Source organism: Camelus bactrianus, chromosome 7 (genome assembly GCF_048773025.1).
Source record: "Camelus bactrianus isolate YW-2024 breed Bactrian camel chromosome 7, ASM4877302v1, whole genome shotgun sequence".
Classification (NCBI taxonomy): Eukaryota; Metazoa; Chordata; class Mammalia; order Artiodactyla; family Camelidae; genus Camelus; species Camelus bactrianus.
This window is the reverse complement of record NC_133545.1, coordinates 76,976,200-76,998,339: the sequence shown is the minus strand read 5'-3', so window position 1 is coordinate 76,998,339 and position 22,140 is coordinate 76,976,200. Positions and strand designations below refer to the sequence as shown.

The 22,140-nt window shown below is 41.0% G+C and overlaps 1 long non-coding RNA gene across 3 annotated transcripts in view; it reads right to left on the bottom strand.

Moving 5' to 3' along the window:
- Window positions 1-22,140, bottom strand: part of LOC123614514 (uncharacterized) — a 116,992-nt gene that overhangs the window by 28,696 nt on the left and 66,156 nt on the right. The window lies entirely within an intron of this gene.

The window sequence follows — 22,140 nt, the reverse complement described above, 5'->3', positions numbered from 1 at the left end:
TTCTCGTTAGGTCTTCCTGAACAGCCTAAAGATTTCTACCAGATTTCTGATCCTGGGAAAAAAAACAACTCTGATCTTCAACCTCTCCCTTTCTATTCCTTCCTCCTCAGCCTATAAACAAACGTTCCTTTTTCTCCTGTCCTTTTGAAAAAATAGTAACTCCTTTGATAATTAATACCAGCCCTATCTCCCTTTTCCCCTTCGTACCCAGACTTCTCAAGCTGTGTGCACTTCCTCTCCATTTACTGCCTCCCTTCCTGTTCATCTCCCATCTGGTTCCCATCCCTCATTAAATAAAAAAGAGGCCTCCTGATTGTCCAACAAATATGTTTAGGTCTTATCTTATCAGAGGATCTCTCTGTATTTGCCAGGGTTAATAATTGATTCCTTGAAACTACTTCATCTCCTGTGTTGTAACATCGTGGGTGCCTTCTCTCTCTGGGGCTCTTCACACACTTACCTTTCAAATGCTGACATGCCCTACTCATCTCCATATTTGTCTTGGCTGATCTCAGCCACTCACATGGTCTCAGCAATCATCTATTTACCAGAGCCTCCATGCATTTAATCTCTAGCCCAGATCTTTCTACCTATGATGCATTTCCACCCAGATATCCACTCAGTTGCAACAAGCCCAAACTCGTCATATTCCTCCTGGTTTTGTATGTCATTTGGGGGTTCAGCCCACCACCCAAGTGAGACTTCCCTCTCCATCACCCTACCCATGTACTCAACTTGACAATCATGTTGATTTACCTACTAAGCAATGTTATAATCTATCTTTTCTCCAACTCCCATTTCAGGCACACAAATCTCTTTTGAAACAATACCAAAAAATACCTAACTAGATTTCCTATCCTCTCAGCCCTCTCCCGCTCCCAGTCTGCTACCAAAGTGTTCTAACGAAATCTAATAGTTTCGATCCTCTGCTTAAAGCATCTGATGTCCTCTTTAGCTGATAATGCCCAGAATCCAGCCCAACCCACAAAACCCTCCCTGATCTGGCCCCTGCCACACAGATAGCCTTAGGCCCTGCCCTTTGTTCTCTGTGCCAGCATCACCACCAACTTGCTCTGCCTTTACACACCCGTGCAGTACACACATCACACTGTTTCCCCATCACTGCTGCTTAGGCTGCCTTTGGCTGACTTTGGTGTTCGGTGGTAACACCTCCAAGAGTCATGGAACAGCTCGCTCACCTGCCTCCCACCCTCGTGCCCTTCCTCCGGCCTCCACAGGCACCGAGTGCATTTTGAAAACAGCACAGAGAATCCCTGGACCTGTGTCCTGTACGAGGCAGTACAGGACAGTGTTTTATTCACTGGACCTCCTGCACTTGGCACATAGTAGGCATTCGACTGTTTGTTGAATAAATGTCATTAAGATAAACACTTTTCTACAGTGTTTTGGTACCCTCTGTCACACTAATAGCCTGAACAGTTTAATCAGTGTTAACAAAAAGCTAGAACATTTTACTAAGTTTTTTCTAAAAGATGGATAACTTTTTCAAGACATGTTCACATATTACTGCCTTTTTGAAAAATCCTTACAGTAAATCCATGAAGTATGGTGTTTCATCAAAATACAGATTAGAAAACTAACATACAGGGGATAAATTATTTACCTAAGATGTCCTTGTACAGACTTCAGTAGTTCATAACCTTCCTTGGGTCTTAAACCTCCTGAGAATTTGCTTCAAGCTATGGACCGTGTTACAGAAAAACTCTCATTTGCAAGTAAAACCATTTGCATATAACTTAAGGGAGTTGTCAGAGAATCAACTCTGAGAAAGAACTCCTCTAGTTACTGGCTGACCTGGGAGATGTACCGAGGTTCAGTTCCAGACCTCCTCAATAAAGTGACCTTCTCAACAGAGCGAGTCGCATGAATTCTTTGCTTTCCCAGTGCCTACAACAAAAGTTATGTTCACACTATCCTGTAGTCAATTAAGAATGCAATAAATAGCATTGTCTTTTTAAAAAATGTATGTACCTTAATTTAAAAAAAAAACTTTACTGCTAACCATCATCTGACAATGCAGAGTTGCTACAAACCTTCACTTTATACAAACAAAATATCTACAAAGCTCAACAAAGCAAAGTGCAGTAAAATGAGGTTCGCATGTCATTACAGAGCAGAGATTAGCATTCAGGGCGTGCGCCACCAAATGCCCTTCCCTCTTTACTTTCTAAGTGGTGATCTTAGAAATTTTAAGATTTTAATCACCTTAAATTGTTTCTGGAACAAGGCAAAGTAAATAAGTATCATTTTAATTCAGCCCGCAAGGGTTTCTACAGACTTTACTGATGCAGATTCCAAAACTGATGGCTATTTAAATGCCTTTTTTACAGATGGAGTAACAGAATCTTCTATGTAAACCAGCAACACTAAACTTTTAACAAAAGCTTTCTTTGTTTTTATAATTAGACAACTCTATTTCCAGAAATGTAAACAGACTAGGTAATTCTGACCACCTTCCCACTGAAAACAACAAAAACTAATGGTTAACTTTTTTTTTTTTTTAAAGTATTGCACTAACAGGACAGTAAGAAATTACTAGGTCAAAATCCAAGTGAAAATGGGACCCAGGGTTGAGAACCAAGCACTGAAGGTACTTTTGTTCTGGGGTATTTACCAAACCTGGGGAGTATGAGCTTCACTTTTCAGGTCCTGACAGGACATGTGAATAGAAATCCAAGACCCTCCATAAAGCAGGCCCTGCAAAGGCTACTTCAGGTTGAGGAGGAACCAGAGAGGTTCCAGAATGGTTGAGAGGTTAAGGCTTTGGACTTAAGGATGAGGAGGACCCAGTGGTAGACCAACCCCTGCTCCACCAGGGCGCTGTGAGAAAAGATGCTTTAGCTCCGGGAAGACCAGCTCAAGAAAACTCTCTAAAAAGCTGTCACTGCAAGCTAGCCCATGCACCTCACTGCAGTCCAAACCCACACCCTCTACATGTTGCAAACTCCTCAAGATACAAATTTAGATTATAAAACTGGACTGGCAGAGTTCCCTAAATGCCTGACAGAATGCAAATCCTCTGTGAAAGGATACTGTTTCATCCTAAACCTCAAAGAATTCCCAAAATAATGTTCTTAGGAAAATGAGCAACTCACAAAGTAATCATACAAGGAAACAGGGCACCATGAATAAGAGTGGCAGGAAAAAAAAGAGTCCATAAAAGTTTCAGATATTGAAATTCTGGGACATTCTAGAACATGCTCAATATGTCTTTTTAAAGTAAAACAAGTTGAAAATATCTGTAGGGAAGAGGAAACGCTTTAATGACCTAAGAGATTTGAAAAAGGGATTAGTAGAATTTGTGAAAACAAAAAGTACAGAAACTGAGGTTAACAATCAGATGAGACACAGAGGGAACCAAAGGGAAGGCGGGTGGGGAGGACTCATTCAGGACGCAGCACAAAGCAAAGGGACAAAATCAAAAAGAAGTGAAGCAACATGGAAGGGGGGATGGGCCTCAGAGCTATAGAAGAAGAGGAACAAAAATAGGGAAGAGGCTGGATTTCAAAAGAGAAGGGCTCACAATATACCTGAACTGGTAAGAAGCAACAAGTGGACAAGTAAAGAAGCTCAGTGACTCTCAAGCAAGATAATTTTTTTTTAAATCCACACCCAGACATGATACGGTGAAACCGCAAATCAACCACAACACAGAAAGTGTCTTAAAAGCAGCCAGAGAAAAAGACTGCATTCTAAGGAAAGAGACTGACAGCTGAACTTAGCAACAGAAGCCAGGAGACAACACAACATCCTAAAGGGAAGCAACTGCCAACAAAGAACCCTATTCCCACAAAAAATATTTTTCAAGAAGGAAAATAAAGATATTTTCCGATCACCAAACACTGTACGTTTGCCACTAGCCTACCTCCACTAGAGAAAATTCTAAGAAATGAAACATGAAGAGAACAGAAGTCGTAAATACATCAGGGGAAACTGACTCCATGAAACAGCTATGATGATGTCCTGTAGGTTTAAATTAAACAATATTTAAAACCTCCAGGTATGACGTAAGTCAGGAGCAAGGTGCATGGATGTCAAAGTGTTCTAAGGCACTTGAGTTGTCAGGAGGAGGTTAAACTTACTGAGCAATTTTAGACTTTGGTTTAAGTATGTTTGTTGAATTAACAGGAATAGGAACAAAGTATGTTACTTTCAAACTAACAAGAAAAGGTTAAAATTTTTCAAAAGGTGGCCAAAAATGAGAGAAAAGGAAACAAAAACAAGTGGGACAAACAGCAAAATAATAACATGCGTGACATTCAGTATATATGACATATATGAATAATACATAAATATATCCTCTACACGCAGAATCAAAAGACAGAATGATATTTTTAAGCCAACTGTTTACTACTTACAAGAGACACATCTAAATTATAAGCTGCCAAAAGTTGAAAATATTTTTAAAAGTAACACTTTACTAAAAATACTTGCTGCTATTTTCCTTTAAATCAGAGGACTCGTTTGCTTGGGGTTTCTGACCAAGGCAGGCTGAAACTGCACATTGCATCACTGGGCTCCAGAGCAGTGCCAACAAAGTGTGGCTCTCACAGGGAACAGAGCCTTCCAGCTCCGGGCTCGGAGCTTTATTTACCAAGCTTGGGGGACAGTATGAGCCCCTGGCAAAGAGCTCTGTCTCCTCTCAGATTGTGGTGATGCCCGGGAAGCCACATTTGGGAACATCAGGGGACACTTCTGTGCAGGAAAAGATGCCTCTGAGAAACAATGCCTGCTGTTCATTTTTTGACTGAACCCTTTAGCTGCCAACGTTTATATTTTTCACCTCCATTCTCTGTATTTGAGCAGGGTTTATGTGCTTTCCCCTTCGTACCAGTAGGTGGAGCAGGAGAGGGGTGGGATGAGAATTACCTGCAGGGCTTTCTGAACCACCTATATTTACTCCTGAACATCTGATATGTGCCTGGATATGACAGCAGAGGAGGGCCTGTGTAGTTTGGAAAGCCCACCAGAGGAGTCATAAATTTACCCATCACCCCCGGTTGAGAATCACTGCTCTGTACAAACCACTACCCAAATGGCGATGCCGGCCTTGACCCCTAAGTGCTTTGCAACCCTGGTGCCTCCATCCTAAACCTTCACCAGCAGTGTCCTCCTTCCTGCTAAGACAACAAGGCACCGTGAGAGATGGCCAGGAATGGTTCTGCGAGGTTAATACAACTGTCACCACCCTATCCTGCCCGAAGAAGAAAAGGTCACGGTATTTTTCTACGGGAAGCCAAGAGGAGAATGACTTAGCTCTGGGAAAGGACGCATTTCAAATCATTTCTAGACTTGGCAAACCTAGTAACATGTCAAAACACGCCCTTTCCTCTTCACATACGATAACCTGGGAAAAATAAACCTCTAAGGAGGCTTCTGGCAACAATTTCCAGGTATAAAACCTAGATGTGTACTTTGTGTTATCCATGTTCTTCACAAGGGGCAAGTGTTACTGTTACTATCAAAAAATGACACCAAGTATTTTTGATAAACAGAAAGACAAGTTCTGGCTTCATCAGCCAGGACAATGAGGCGCCCAGGACTCCTCTGGAAATGAGCTTTTCCAGCTGCTGGATGTGGGTGAGGAGAGCTTTCCGCTTTTGTGGGCCACTAGCCCACCAGAAAAAAACTGAGGCTCACGTAACTTAAAAAGCAGCTCAATTTAGCAGTGTGTGTGTGTGTGTGTGTGTGTGTGTGTGTGTGTGTGTGTGTGTGTGTGTGTGTGTGTGTACACAGAGAGGGAGAGTACCTCATTCCTCTCCCTCCTAGCTAGGAATGAGGAAACTAGGAAAAGAGAACAAATGCATGTGCCACAAATATTTAAAAAGCCATTTCATATTTCTTTTTGCATGTGCTTTGATACTTTGTCTTCCAAGGAATTTGGAAGAAAAAAAATCTTTTCTCAAGTGCTCACCTGTCTTGGGTTAACAATTGCTTTCATAAATAATTAGGTATTAATTCAGGTTTATTTTCCTGTTAACTATCAGTAGGTTATCTATTGTGATATGAGCTTATGCAAGGAGAAATATTACTTGTGACCCACGTGAATAGTATTGCTTCTATTAATTTATAGATTAATGTAGTATTAAATTAGGAGTCGGTTCATTGACCATTGGGGTTGAGATGTGTGCGTTCTTGACGCTGAACACTTTCTTAATCGGCAGCTGCTATTAAGCCAACGATGATGATGTCGATGCTTACACTCTAGGGAGGGTGTATCCTGCATCCCCCCCCCCAAAAAAAAAGCTGTACCTTCTTTGAATAACATTTAAAATTACATGAGAAGTTATGTTCTTAAGTAAAAAAACAAAATTTTTTAAAAAAAGCTGTTTTAACCCCATATGATGCCCAAGGACACGGGAAGTCTTAACAGGAAGAAACTGTACTCATTGGATTAAACTGTTTCTTTGGCAGGTCCCTCATCTCCCCCAACTAGACACTGTGCTCTGTGAGGGCAGGAGCGGCACCTGGCCTTTCAGCCCCACACAAGGCCCTCAGGCCTCAGCTCGGGCCTGTCCTGTGTAGACGTTCGGCAAGTAACCGGTGAGCAAAGGCGCTTCCTAGTCCTCCAGCTCTCACTTCTATCTCCCACTGCCATCCCTCCGCCAGGCGGCCATCCAGCCACACCTCGTTCTCCACCTGCCTCTCTGACTCCACATACCCTCCATGTCGGCATCACCTGGAGCCCAATACTGGGGCATTTTAAGGCAGAAGATGATCAGTGGGAACTGGTCCACCATTCGAGTAGCCCTCATTCACCTGCACATTGTGGGGAATTCTAGACTAGAATTTCCATCTGCTTTATGCAAAAAAAAAAAAAAAAATCAAATCAGATCATTCCCCAACAGACCCCCCCAACTACAAGTGGTATAAAGATCTCCTTAGGAATTCACTGATCAGAAGCCTGAACTCCCAGAGTAGTCAGAACTCCCTAAACCAAATCTCTGATCCTCCAGACCACAATTTTTGCTTGTTTGTTTTTTACTTTTTGACCACAACCAGAAACCCATTTCACACTACAACCCAGGCACACACGTATCTGTGTGACTGAAACCTTCACTGAGTGCAGGCCCCCCCCAATACTGCCGCATCTCTTCTGTTTGGTTCTGTTCTGCTCTGCTGTGTTTGTCAAGGCTGGTTTTAGACCACAAAATTGATGTCTTGAACCACTAATGGTCATGACCTAAAGTTGAAAAACACTGGCCTAAACTGACCCAGGACAGCATCATCCACCCTGGTCTTACATTCACCAGATCACAGCCCCTCAAGAAGCCCCCACGTCATGTGGGCAACTAAGCCAAACTTAGGGGCTCCCACTAAAACCAGATGGGCTTCAGGAAGGCAGTGCGTAAACCGGCCTTGTCACTGTGCTGATTTCTATGTGAAGAAAGACGTTAACAATTATGCTTGCCACCTCTGCACTGGGCATGCGAGGAAACGTGCACGGAAGGCCTTCCTTAGTCCCCTCGACAGCTCTCCATGGTAGGCATCAGCCTCACTTTAGAAGTGAGACAACTGATGAAAACGAATAGAAAGTAACAAGCTAGTAAGGAGCAAAGGGAGACGTCCAGCCAGAGCTGTGAGGCTCCTCGGGCCACCACATTCATCTTCTTGACTGTACGGCATCAGCCACGACAAGGAGTCCTTCCTTCCTGCTCTTACCCCTGCTGGCTGTCCACAGGCAGCACCTCACTCCAGACCTGGCCATATCTCACTTCCTCCAGGGAGACCCCTCCAGGAGCCACTGTTTGTTCACCTCTAGATATACGGCTGGCACTTTACTTTTCCCCGAGGTTCATTGTGTATGCAGCACGGGTGTGTGTGACTGTGTCTGTCACTCTCCTGCTGCCAAAATCACACACCGGCTTTCCGTAAATAGATGCCTGCAGTTCTTAGAGCTGTACGCCAGGCTCCGAGACTCTTTGCTCTGGTGCCTCATCTGACCCGGCTACTTGAGAATGACTAGCTAGCGCGTTTCCAGCTATTTTTAGTTCCTTGTGACGCTGACCTAGGCTGTTCACTGAGGAGCTGGAAGATGCTGGGAAGGGCTGCATCACCATCATCAAAACAACCTCACAGGCAGCTGACTGCCTGCAGCTTTGGGACAAGGGGTAAAAATAAGAAATCATACGTGCAGAGCTTTCCAAGTGGGGAAGGAAAGAGCAGGCAATCCACACAGCCCACCGGCAATCCAGACTACCACTCAGCCAGCCAGGGGTGTGGGAGAACAGAGAACAAAGAACATAAAGTAGATGAGGGCACCCCAACAAATCTACAACCAACCAATCCCTAAGAGCAAAACCATGAAAAGGACCAGAGGGGGGCTTCCCTCCCTGACTGCCTCCTTGAGATTTCCTCAAAGGTTTCCTGGTATCTTTGGTACCGAGGGAAACTGGGAGCAACCTGCCTAGACCTGCACTTGGAGAAGCATCTTGTACCCACACCCCGGTGGTGGGGCCTCAGACTACTAGACACAAGGCAAACTCCTTTGATTGGAATGTGTCCTTCTTCAGACTGAATATTCAAATCCATCTAACTGCCTGAGTGCCAATTCAGCATATATACTGATCCATTTTCACTTTTAAAAACGTTTCTATATCCACTGGTTTGAGAATATGCGGAGACAGTAGACACATAGAGATAGACACATAGACACAGAGAGATATGTGGAATACATGCATGTGAATATGTAGAATATTCGAAGAGAGGGTGATCTGACACTTTCACTCGAAGAGCCCCAGATTAGGAATGATAATTAGTACTTTAAAGAAACACTGCATTTCAGTTCTTCTACCTGTATGAATTTACACATCTGCTCACTGAAGCCCTAGCCCAAAAGAACAAATCAGACCTTTTCAGATTACTTGAACTGGTATATTTATCTTGATTTAACTAGACTAAAAGGAATTAGTTTCTCAGCCTTTCTCTGTTTTTCAGAGTACTATGAGAAAGATAACAGGATTCTGCAGTATAGACAATGATTCCTTTTTTGTTTTCACAGCTTATGACAGATCTGAAGATTTATATGTCTGTGTTCAGAGGTAGTTCCTTTTCAAAAGTTTTCGACATTCCAATAACCCATCTATCTATGAGCACATTTCTTCATGAGGGGTAGTAGCATCTATTCCAAACAAATTCTTGGTATTCCAATGAGCTGATTCCTATGATAGAATATCAGAAATGAGAAGCAATTTGTTTTCACAGAATTCTGAATGAAAGCCAAATTTCACTGTTCATATCTTTTATTACACCTAAAAATAACAATGTTTAATATCATCAAATATCTAGTCACTGTGCAAATTTCCTCAATTGTCTTGTAATTCTTGAAAGTCTATTCAAAGCACACACAGAATATCCTCCAGGATAGACCATATTCTCGGCCACAGAATTAGTCTTGATAAATTTAAGAAGACTGAAATCACTTTCCGAGCATCTTTTCTGACCACAATGGTATGAAACTAGAAGTCAGTTACAAGAAGAAAACTGGAAAATTCACAAATATATGGAGATTAAACATGTTGTTAAACAACCAGTAGGTCAAGGAAGAAATCAAAAGAAAAATCAACAAAATATTGTGAGACAAATGAACATTGAAATACAACATATCAAAACTTACAGGAGGCAGCAAAAGCCATTCTAAGAAGGAAGTTCATAGTGATAAGTGCTTATATAAAGAAGAAAGATTTCAAATAAACAACCAAACTTTACACTTCAAGGAACTAGAAAAAGAAGAGCAAACTAAGCCCAAAGTTATTAGAAGGAAGGAATGACAAAGATCAGAGCAGAAATAAATGAAAGAGACTAAAACCACAATAGAAAAGATCAATGAAACTAAGGGCTGGTACAAATGATAACCACAGAAATACAAAGGATCATAAGAAACTACTATAAACAATTATATGGCAACAAATTGGAGAACTTAGAAGAAATAGATAAATTCCTACAAAAATACAAATTACCAAGACTGAATCAGAAGGAAATAGAAACTCTGAATCAATCAATCAATTACTAATATAAAGATTGAATTGGTGATCAAAAATCTCCCAACAAAAAAAAAGTCCAGGACCAGATGGCTTCACTGGTGAATTCTGCCAAACATTTAAAGAAAAATTAATACCAATCCTTCTCAAACTCTCCCAAAAAATAGAAGGGAAGGGGACAATTCCAAATTCATTTTATGAGGCCAGCATTACCCTGATATCAAAACTAGCCAAGGATACTACAAGAAAAGTAAAGTATAGGCCAATAATCCCTGATGAACATAGATGCAAAAATCGTCAACAAAATATCAGTAAACTGAATCCAACAGTTTAATACATTAAAAAGATAATACATCATGATCAAGTGAGATTTATTACAAGGACGCAAGGATGGTTCAACATCTACAAATTTATCAATGTGATGCACTACATTAATGAAATGAAGGATAAAAATCATAAAATCATCTCAGTAAGTGGAGAAAAAGCATTTGACAACATCCTTTCATGATAAAAACTCTCATCAAAGTAGGTATAGAGGGAATATATCTCAACATAATAAAGGCCATATATGACAAACCCATGGCTAACATCATACTCAATAGTGGAAAAAAAAAAAAACTTAAGAAGATGCCTACTCTCACCACTTTTACTCAGCATGGTACTGGAAATCCTAGCCAGAGCAATTAGGTATGAGATAAAAGGCATCTAAATCAGAAAGGAAGAAATAAAACTGTTACTCTTTACAGATGACATGATATTTTCTATAGAAAACCCTAAAGACTCCATTAAAAAAAAAAAACTGTTAGAAATAATAAACTCATTAAAGTTGCAGGATACAAAAATCTATATACAAAAATCAGTTGTGTTTCTATACATTATAAGCTATCAGAAAGGAGAAATAAGAAAAGAATCCTATTTTCAATTGCATCACAAAGAATAAAATATCTAGCAATAAGTTTAACCAAGGAGGTGAAAGACTTATCCCCTAAAAACTATTAGACATCAATGAGATTGAAGAAGACACAAATACATGGAAAGAACATCTGTGCTCATGGACTGGAAGAATTAATATTGTTAAAATTGCCATACTACACAAAGTGATCTATAGATTCAACACAATCTCTATCAAAATTCCAATGACATTTTTCATAGAAATAGACAAATAATCCTAAAATTTGGATGGAATCACAAGACTCTCAATAGCCAAAGAAATACTGAGAAGTAATAATAAAGCCAGCGGCATCACACTTCCTGGTTTAAAACTATATTATAAAACTTCAGTAATCAAAACGGGATGGTATTAGCATAAAAAAAAGATGCATAGATCAGTGGAACAGAATAGAGAGCCCAAATATAAACCTATGCATATATGGTCAATTAATTTATTACAAGGGAGCCAAGAAACTCATTGAGGAAAGGATATTCTCTTCAATAAGTGGTGTTGAGAAAACTGGACATACATGTGCAAAAGAATGAAACTGGGCCACTATCTTTCACCATATACAAAATCAACTAAAATAGATAAAAGACTTGAACATAAAGCCTGAAATCATAAAACTCCTAGAAGAAAATATAAGCTCCCTAACGATGGTCTTAGAAATGATTTTTTGGATTTGACACCAAAAGCAAAGGCAACAAAAAGTGAAAACACAACAAAAGCAAAAATAAACAAATGGGACTATATCAAACTAAAAAGTTTCTGCACATCAAAGGAAACCATCAACAAAATGAAAAGTCAACCTAAAGAATGGGAGAAAATATTTTCAAATCATATATTGGATAAGAGGTTAATACTCAAAATATATAAAGAACTCATACAACTCAACAGCACACAAATGAAAACAATCTGATTAAAAAATTGGCAGAGTATCTGAATAGACATTTTTCCAAAGAATACATACAGATGACCAACAAGTATATGAAAAGATTCTCAACATTACTAATTATCAGGGAATGCAAATCAAAACAACAATGAGCTATCACCTCACACCTATTAGAAAGGCTATTATCAAAAAGACAAGAAATAACAAATGTTGGTAAGAATGCAGAGACGGGAACCCTGCTGCACTGCTGGTAGAAATGGAAACTTGTGCCGCTGTGGAAACAATACGGAGGTTCCTCAAAAAATTCAAAATAGAACTACCATATGATCCAGCAGTTCCACCTCAGAATATATATCCAGTGAAAACAAAAACAGTACTTTGAAAAGATATGTTCATCCCAATGTTCACAGCAACATTATTCACAATAGCCAAGGTATGGAAGCAAACTAAATGTCCATCAACAGATGACCGGATAAAGAAGATGTGATGTATCCCTCTCCACCTCCCACACACAGGAATATTACACAGCCACTAAAAAGATTGAAAATTGGCCATTAGGAACAACATGGATGGACCTAGAGGGTATCATGATAAGTGAAGCAAGTCAGATGGAGAAATACAATACTGTATGTTATTACTTATATGTGGAATCAAAACAATAAACAAACACAGCAAAACAGAAACAGGCCCAGATATAGAGAACAAACTAGTGGTTACCAGTGGGGAAAGCGAAGGGTGAGGGGCAAGATAGGGGTAGAAGATTAAGAGGCACAAACTACTATGTATGAAATAAATAATCTACAAGGATATATTGTACAACACAGGGAATGTAGCCAATATTGTATAGTAACTTCAAATGGAGTATAAACTATAAAAATAAAATCACTATGTTGTACAAATAAAACTAATGTAATAATGTTAATCACTATACTTTAAAAATAGCAAAAACAAATGAGTTATATGTACTTATTGCTCTTGTATTCAATGTAGTTTAATCTTTATTTCTGAAATGATTTTTTAAGTTTCCAATACATGTCTGAGGTAGTTCCATCATTCACCTTTATTTTCAAATATTCCTATTTTCCAAAAACTACATTTGTGAGTTTCTCTACCTTTAACTTACGTTGTTCTCCATAGCTTCTTATTTCATCTTGGCTTGTTTTAAATTTAGGTTATGGTTTTCCTCTCTTTTGTGAGCATGTTCTTGTTATGTGCTTCCATCGCCTGAAGGAACTGTTACTCTGCTCCTTGTACTTTTTCTTATACAAACTTTGTGTGGACATTAACCATGGTCTTTCCCTGTTGCTCATATTTAAGCAAAATAAATGTTCCTTTTACTTTTTTTTGCAAGGGATGGATAACCAATCATCATGTTCCTAGCTTTACAACTCGAGATCGCCTTCGTTTTGTTCTTTTCAATAACAAATATGGCCTTAATACTTTCTAAAGTATGCTCTCATTTACCCTCACCCATTTTTTCCGCATTCCCTCTTACCTTTGGCCCCATTTTCCTTTCCTGCTCAATTTTGTTTCTACTCCCAGTACTGTTTCCTCGGTGTGGTACTAAGAAAGCTTAGTAGGAGAGGAAAAAGAATATGGGCTTCTATATAGCCCATAAAGCCTAATATATTTACTATCTGGCCCTTTACAAAATAATATACAAAAGCAACTCTTTTCTGGGGCGGCTCCTTCACTTTCCACACGCTCTAGGTGGTGCTGCCCATCACTGCACCATCAAAGCAAAGAGGTGGGACCCAAGCAGGAGGAAGGAAATGGAGCCTTTCCTGGAGCTGATTTGCAGACATTAGAAGAGAGGTCTCTCTATTCGGGTACTTAGTTGGCCATGGGTCTGTGAATCTCTGGGGCTCGTGGCCACTGCTCTCAGCCGCGTGGAGGAAGCCTATTTCCAATGAGAGAAAGGGAGGCTCAAGGTTGGGAAGGAAGTTGGGGTGATTAATGAATTCTCTAAATCGAGCTGAAGCAGATGCTTCCCTGTACCTTCCAGTTCTTTGAGCCAATACAGTCACTTTTCTGCTTGAGCTCATTTGAGGTAGATTGATACTACAACCTAAAAAAAAAAAAAAAAAAAAAAAGCCAACAACAACAAAAAAACCCATACTAACACACTTGTATACATGAAAACACATGTACATGGCCATTGAAAGGGTTTTTTCTCTAATTATTCCCTGCTTTGTTTTTCCTGGGTTGTTTTGTTTGTCTTGTTTTTAGCTAGAAGAGGATTAAAGACTAATAAAAGAAATGAAAGCTTAAAAGGGGATAAAAGAGAAATTACTTTGTGAACAACAGAATTCCCTAAGATTTTATAAATTAGCCCAATTTTTTTAAGTATGCACTAACTAAGTTCAGCTCATGATTTTATAAGTAAAATGAAGGGGAGTAATTGGGTTAATGAGAACAGCTAACATCACAAGGGCCAGCGCTGATAGAGTTTGAATTAAAAAATATAAAGGACTGTTTTGTGGAATGGCATCTATCAGAATCACCAGTGGAGCTTTAAAAAAAAGAAAAAGAAAACAGATTTTGAAAGGCTTCAGCAAAATTACTGTGGTGACCCTGATAAACAGAAAAATTTAAGAACCGTTGCTCTAATATGGGTATCTTAACCTTTTAAAAATTATATGTGTTGCATACTTTGCTTACTTTTGGGTTTGTTTTAATGATAAAGATTCAAAGTCTTTATTTCTGTCATCTCTAAATATACATTCGTACCACCACCAGCTGGTTTCACTGACGTTATGTAAGTTTTCAGTTGATTACACCGAGTAGTAGAAAGGATTTGAGCAAATTTTGTAGATGTTTTCATACCAAAGTCAGGGCCAAAACAAAAATTAACAATCACTAGGGCATCAGAAAGGCAGAGAGCAAACATCCAAGATTCATCAGGAGCTTCTATGATACTATCAAAACAAGTCTCTTTATCTTGAATAAGAGTGAACAAGACTCTGACCCAGACAAATAATTTAGGGTTGTCTTTAATTAGCTCCTGATGTGATTCTCTGGAGACTAAAATCATTCGTGCGTAAGCATGACAGATGTCAAGTCCTCAGGCTCCTGAGAGCAACTTCTCTCCTCTTTGCATTAGAGTGGCTGAAAGAGGCACCAAATGCTCTCTTAGACGTGAGCAGGGCAACCAGAGGCCCAGGATGGCTGCAAAGTCGCCCCACAAACCCCGAGGGTGAAACAACATTCTGTGGAAAGGACCCCACTGGCCGTCAGTGCCACCAGTGGGAGCCTCTGGGCCCCCTCCGTGAGGAGGGCTCATTCAGTTCTCGTTGTAAGTGTCATCTGTCCACACACAGTTCTGTAGTTCTGCTTTATGCCAGGAGAGATGTGTGAGAAAAGACGACAGCCAGGAAGAAACAAAATCCTATCGTTTTCTTTCGTGATTCCAAAAGAACTCTTTTTCTGCATCTTTTAAATTGAAGTCACTTAAGTCAAAAGGACCTAGTTCTCCATACGGAGGAGGAAGGGGCTCAAAAGCATGCCCATCATCCTGTGCTTTGCTTAACTTTTTTTTTCAGGAAAAAATATTTAAACTTGTATTCATTTGACGCTTCGGAACATAGAATAAATGAACATAAATCATCTCTTTAGTTAACTTGGAAGGGAAGGTAAAATCTATTGAAGTGGAAAGACATAGGAAAGATACGTACATTTAGGCAGATATTCTAAATTGAGGGATTATCGGTGTACTTGAGCAACAGGGAGATTATTTTGCATTATTTCTGAAGTATATTGCATATACTTCAATACTGTATCTAGAATGGACAAGATATCATGAAAACAAAGTAGCAAAAATGCAGTTGAGGTTAATTTGTTCCAAAACAGTGACTGCGCGTCTCCCTGATGTGATCTTCTAAGAACTGAACTTGGCCTTTCCCCGGCCCTCTAGAAGCTGGATAACCATCAGAACTTGGGTTACGGGTTGGAAATAATTCTGCGAATAGCCCTCCTGGCTTTCCCACACGTCCTGTCCCCAGCCACTTCCTAGAAGCTCAGGATGACTTGCAACAAAAGTTTTTCATTTACTTCCGGTGTTGATCCAGTCTAGAAAGAGGGCCTCCTGCCAGGAACTTAGCAACAGTAGCGGCAGCAGTTGTAACTGGCAACAAACAAATTTGACAAACACTATCGCATCTGATTTCACAGCAGTCCTGCGGGGGAAGGCTAGTAGAATGGTCTCCATTCTGTGGATTAACAGACTGAGGTTCAGAAGAGTGAAGCTGGACAAGGAGAGAGCAGGCCCTTGAAATTCAAGTCTTCCAGCTGTAACTCAGTTCAAGGATACGGACCGTGATATTCAAAGAGATTATTTCCCCTGCCCAAGTTATCTCAACTAATCAGTTGCAGACCCTGAAGCTGACTGTTAAACAACTAACGGAACCAGAGAAATCTGCCTCTCAAATGTTAAGGAGCCTGGGGGTGAGAGGGAATGGCTCGGTGGTAGTGTGCATGCTAAACAAGCATGTGGTCCTGGGTTCAATCCCAGTGCCTCCATTAAAATAATAATAAGATAAACCTAATTACCTTCCCCCACAAACAAAACAAGAACAAAAATGTTAAGGAGTCTGAACCTGGGTAGTTGGTGTTGCTTCCAAAGGCTTCCCATGGGAGTTGGAATGGCTTGGCTTTCATGCTCAAGAGAGCTCATTGGTGACAGAAGGGGCATGTGGATTTCAACTTGACATAAGAAAGAGATATCTAATGCTCACAGGCATCAGTCAGATACCTCAATCAGATACCTCACAAGTGGAGAGATGGTCGTGCAGAGATGGCCTAAACACGTAGGCCGTGCAAGGAGTCCCAAGCCACTTGTGGGCTCAGAATACATCTCAGGTCCCTTCCAGGCCCAAGGTTTCCATAAATCCTGGGAGAAGTGGGAGGAGGTGGGGAAGGGGTGGGAGAGGCCCTCAAAGCAGAAATAATGATTCAGCGAGGACGATGGCTGCATTTTTACTCTGGATAGTGAACCAGAGAATAAAGAACATATACTCCTTTATTTTCTGAGATCCAGGTAGGGAGATGAAGGAGAATGGAATAAGAATATACCTGGAGCTGGAGACACAGAAGAATGAGAGGGGAATAAGTTGGGAGGAGGAAAAAAGAAACATGTAACATTTCCTTAGAGAGAACCATCTGGAGGCACACCACACCTCAAACCTGATAATACTTGATAAACTCAACCCCAAGTATTCCATTAAAATAAGAGGAAGGTATTACCTAATTGAAAAAATTCAAAAATCCATTTTAAGTTCATTTCTTCACTCCGCCCATGCAGAAATATCTAACCAAGCATTATGACTGCTGCTATGAGCCGGCTGAATTGTGTCCCCTGATAAGATAGTTACATTGAAGTCCCAACTCCTAGTACCTGAGAATGTGACTTTACTTGGAAACAGGGTCTTTACCGGGGTAATCAGGTTAAAATGAGGTCATTAGGGTGGGCGTAATCCAGTATGACTAGTGTCTTGATAAAAAGGGAAATCTGGACAGAGACAGACAGACAGACAGACACACAGGGAGAATGCCAGTGAAGATGAAGGCAGAGAAGACAAGACACCTAGGACTGCTAGTAGCCACCAGCAGCCAGGAGGCGGCTATGGAACAGATCCTCCTTCAAAACCCTCAGGAGGAGCCAACCCTGCAGACACCTTGATCTTGGACTTCTAGCCTCTAGAACTACGACACAATAAATATCCGTTGTTTAAGCCACCCAGTTCCTGGTACTTTGTCATGGTCACCCTAGCAAGCTAACAGAACTGGCTCTTCTGAGTTGCACCTTTCCTGGACACACACTTTCCGGTAAAGGTCTGGAGCGTTCTGAAATTGTGAAGCTCAAAAGCTAGTCAGAGCAGGAACTTATCACAGAGGTCACTGAGTACAACTCATTGCACAACAAGAAAATCAAAATCCAGGAAGAGTGAGTGACTTGCTCAAATTTTCACAGAGGCAGAACCATGAACTAAAACCCAGGCTTCCTGATTTCAAGACCACACCTCTTTCCACCAAGAAACTTGTTGTACCAAAATGGCAAAGACAGCCATTAAATAACTGCATGCTGACTGCATGCATCTTAAGTGTGATACCTTAGACTGGAGTTAGCTGTGTTTTGCTGGCATGGCAATTGAGGGAGTGTGTTGGGGTGGAGGGGGAACTCCCTGGGGAATCAGACCAAAGGTACATCAGGGAGGCCACACCTAGGAGGACTAGACACATCTGCTGTCTGCAGACACATTGCATTGCTGATCTTTCCCCAGTTGGTCAGGCCATAGGACTGGGAGGGCTGGAGAGGAAAGGATTCTACATTAGCTCAAATGCCAAGAAGGAACCAGTGACTGCAACATATATCTGCACAAGATCTCAGGGAGTTCAGCTCAGAATAAACTTCCACATCCCCAGGTAAATGCTCAAGGATGGAGGCATCTCTTCCTTCTCCTCTACATTTGTATGAAAAGACAGCACTGGGCTACTTACCTTCAGTCTCACACACTGAGAACAGGAGCCCAGAGTTTTTAAGTGGCTTGTCCTCCCAAGTCAGAAGGCATTTGGGTTGGTCCCCTCCCCAAAAGTCCTCCAAAAGTAAAGAAGAAAATAACTCCACCAAGAGGGCTCAAGCAGACCTCTGATTTCTGTCCCACCCAGTAAACATGGCAAGTACTAGATAATTCCATATTTAAAGGGGCAGCAGTTAAATGGAACCCTGGTGAGTAAGGCATGGATTTGTCTGCCAAGTCAGAGTGAAGGAGAAGGGCTCTCCCGCCTATGGTCTCCCTGGGACTGGGCTTCTCCTGCTTTTGTCTCTCAGCAGGAGGAACGAGGCAGAGCTGCAGTGAAAGCAGCTCAGGAGTGGATGCTCAAGAAAGGGTGCAGGATCACCCGTACAAAAGGGCACCAGGGGGAGTCCTTGTTTGGATGATCAGACGCAGGCCTGTGGAGGGAAGCCAGGCACAGCGTGGGCACTGAGGGGCTGTCTCTCTTCAACACACCTTCCTAGCCCACTGGACAAGGCAATATCTCCCTCTTGGGGAATGTGGACTTAGAAGTTCAACTCCAGTCAGGCTGTGCTCATAATTGGAGGAAATACGGTGCAGGAGCTGCTGGTAATGGCCATCTGTACCAAGCAGGTTAGAAAGTAGAAAAAGCCAATTAGATGGATAAAGTAGACTTGCAGAGAAGCAGGAAAAAGAGACAAGGAGTGAGGGAACCCTTAAGTGTCCACGGGGCTTTTATCCCTGATTCCAGAACATCCCTAAGGTCCAGTTGCCTCTTGGCCTTGTGTTCCTTGAGAACCCTTTGGCTTGGGCTAGCTCATGTAGGTTTCTTACAGCCAGGAGTCCTCGCTTATCAGAAGTCATCTCTGAAACCATTAGCTGGGGAATGGCCAAGGCCAGAGCATTGTGGGACTCCCCTGAAAGCACCTCTCAGGGGGCCTTGCAAATCTGCCTAGCTGTATCTTTCCAGCCACATTTTGCCACCTCACATAGGAGGGTGAAATTTGAGTTGTGGGGCTGACCTGATGGTATCAAGACACTCCTGACATCATCACTCCCTATTATATTTTCAGCTGGTACATTGGCCACAACCAAAGTCTTGCATTCATTCTATTTGTCATACTTTAAGAAGGAGAGTAAATGGGTAACAGTCCATTATCTGAAATTCTTGGGGCCCAGTGTTTTTGAAATTCTGAATTTTTCAGGTTTTAAAAAGTATGGCCCACAAATGGCCAATAGACACATGAAAAAAGGCTCAGTGTCGCTAATTATCAGACAAATGTAAATCAAAACTACAATGAGGTATCACCTCACACCAGTCAGAATGGCCATCATTCAAAAGTCCACAAATGATAAATGCTGAAGTAGGTGTGGAGAAAAGGGAACCCTCCTACACTGTTGGTGGGAATGTAATTTGGTGGAAAACAGTATGAAGTTTCCTTAAAAAATAAAAATAAAAATTGACTTATCATACAATCCAACAATCCCACTCCTGGGTATGCATCTGGAGGGAACTCTAATTCAAAAAGATACATGCACCCCAATGTTCATAACAGCACTATTTACAATAATCAAGACATGGAAACAACCTAAATGTCCATCGACAGATGACTGGATAAAGAAGATGTGGTATATTTATACAATGGAATACTACTCAGCCATAAAAATAACAAAATGCCATTTGCAGCAACATGGATGGCCCTGGAGAATGTCATTCTAAGTGAAATAAGCCAGAAAGAGAAAGAAAAATATGATGTCACTCATATGTGAAATCTAAAGAAAAAAGAAAAAAAAAAAAAAAGAAAGACTAATGAACTTATTACTAAACAGAAACAGACTCACAGACACAGAAAACAAATTTATGGTTACCAGGGGGAAGGGGATGGGAAGGGATAAATTGGAAGTTCAAGATTTGCAGATACTGACTGGTATATATAAAATACATAAACAAGTTTATACTGTAGAGCACAGGGAAATATATTCAATATCTTGCAGTGGTTTATCATGAAAAAGAATACGAAGATGAATATATGTATATTCATGTATGACTGAAGTATTGTGCTGTACACCAGAAATTGACAAAACATTGTAAACTGACTATACTTCAATAAAAATTTTTAAAAAAATAAAAGTAAAAAAAAAGTATGCCTATATATTATAAATTATACAACTCCCCCAGCAGGGTCTAGGGCTGTCCTCTAATCAAACACATTAACATTTCTCTAGCAAAATTGCACAAATATTTTTTTAAGTGGGTTAAATCAAGATAATAGTTTCATGTCACATTTTCCTGCCAAACAGGTTCAGATCAGATCAGGCCAGGTTTTAGCTTCAGGCGAGTTACTAAAAACCTTAGTTTCAGAGCTTTCAGTATTGTGGTCATGGACTATTATTAACCCCCATTTAATGGGTAGGTAGACTGATGATCAGAGAGGTTGAGTACTTTACTCAGGGTGGCCCAGGTAACAGGGGGCCAAATGAGGGTTCAAGCTCAGGCACTCTGGCTCCAAAAGCTACAGCCTTAACCCTGGTACTTGCTTCTATAATGCTTCCCCAAACTGCACAATGTAGGAGGGGATCAGATTGATTCCAGGTCCAGAAAACCACATGGAGAAAAACTAAGAGAACTAGAGCTGTTTAGCAAAGAGTAGAGAAAGCCAAAGAAAAGACATGACCATTTTCTTCAGGTATCTGTCTCCTTCCCAAATTCCTTCCCTAACTCCATTTTTTATAAGAGGTCATCAGGCTACAAGGACTCTGGGAGCAACAGCAGGGAGAAAGAGGCTCTGTAATCGAGAGACAGGAGCCAAGAAGTGTGCATAGGATGAGCAGAGGGCAATCTAGTCTTTGCCTAAGGAAAGCAGAGGAGAGCTCTGCATTAGAGGCTGGCTGTCAACAGCCTCAGATCTCTATCTTTCACTCATTCTTTCATCAAACCCTCATGGGGTGCCCACTCCGTGTACACTGTGCTTAGTGCTGGGAAATGCTGGAGAGCAAACTGCTTCTGTCTGCCTTTCCGGTCTTATACCCTCTTGCCCTCTCCTGCTAAATCCAGCCACAGTGGCCCTTCTGTACCACACACCTCCAAGATCTGCCCCCTGTCAGGACCTTTGCACCTACAGTTCCTCATTCCTGGCATTTTCTCCTTCTTGCTCTTCAAATGGTTCAGCTTATACATCACCTCCTCAGTGAGGAAGCCCCTAACCACCCCATCTGAGTGGCCACCTAGTCCCCTTTTCCCACATCACCTTAATTTTCATCTTTGCCCTTATTGGTACTAATGTTTTTCTGATTTTTGTTGTTTACTCTTTCCCGCTACTAAACTCAAGCTTCATGAGGTCAGGATGCAATGTTTTGAGTAGCGCCTAGCACATAGCAATAAATATAAATACTGAATGAATTAATAAGAAACTGTGCTTCTATTTTGGGGAATGTGTTAGCTTTGTTTTTGTTTTTGAAAGCATGTGATTATAAACTAGAGAAAATAAAAGTTGTGTGGTTGAGATGACTAGGAGTTCAGCAAGATCCACTCTTCCTTTCTTTAACAGAACTCCAGCTGGAGGTTACTTCTCCCAACATCCTTTCTAGCATGGGTTTGGTCAATGGGGCCTGCGTGGAAAAATGAGCTGTGCCATTTGAGTCATGCCCTTAAAAGAAACGTGGGTGCCGCCCCTGGCCTCTTCCCCCTTTCCACTGCCTAGGTGATGTCAGCATCTAAAGTAAACATTTTGGACCCAAAGATAGAAATCTTGTGCTGAGAAACATAAGTACCTTGCCATAGACAGCTCACTCCTGGACTATTAG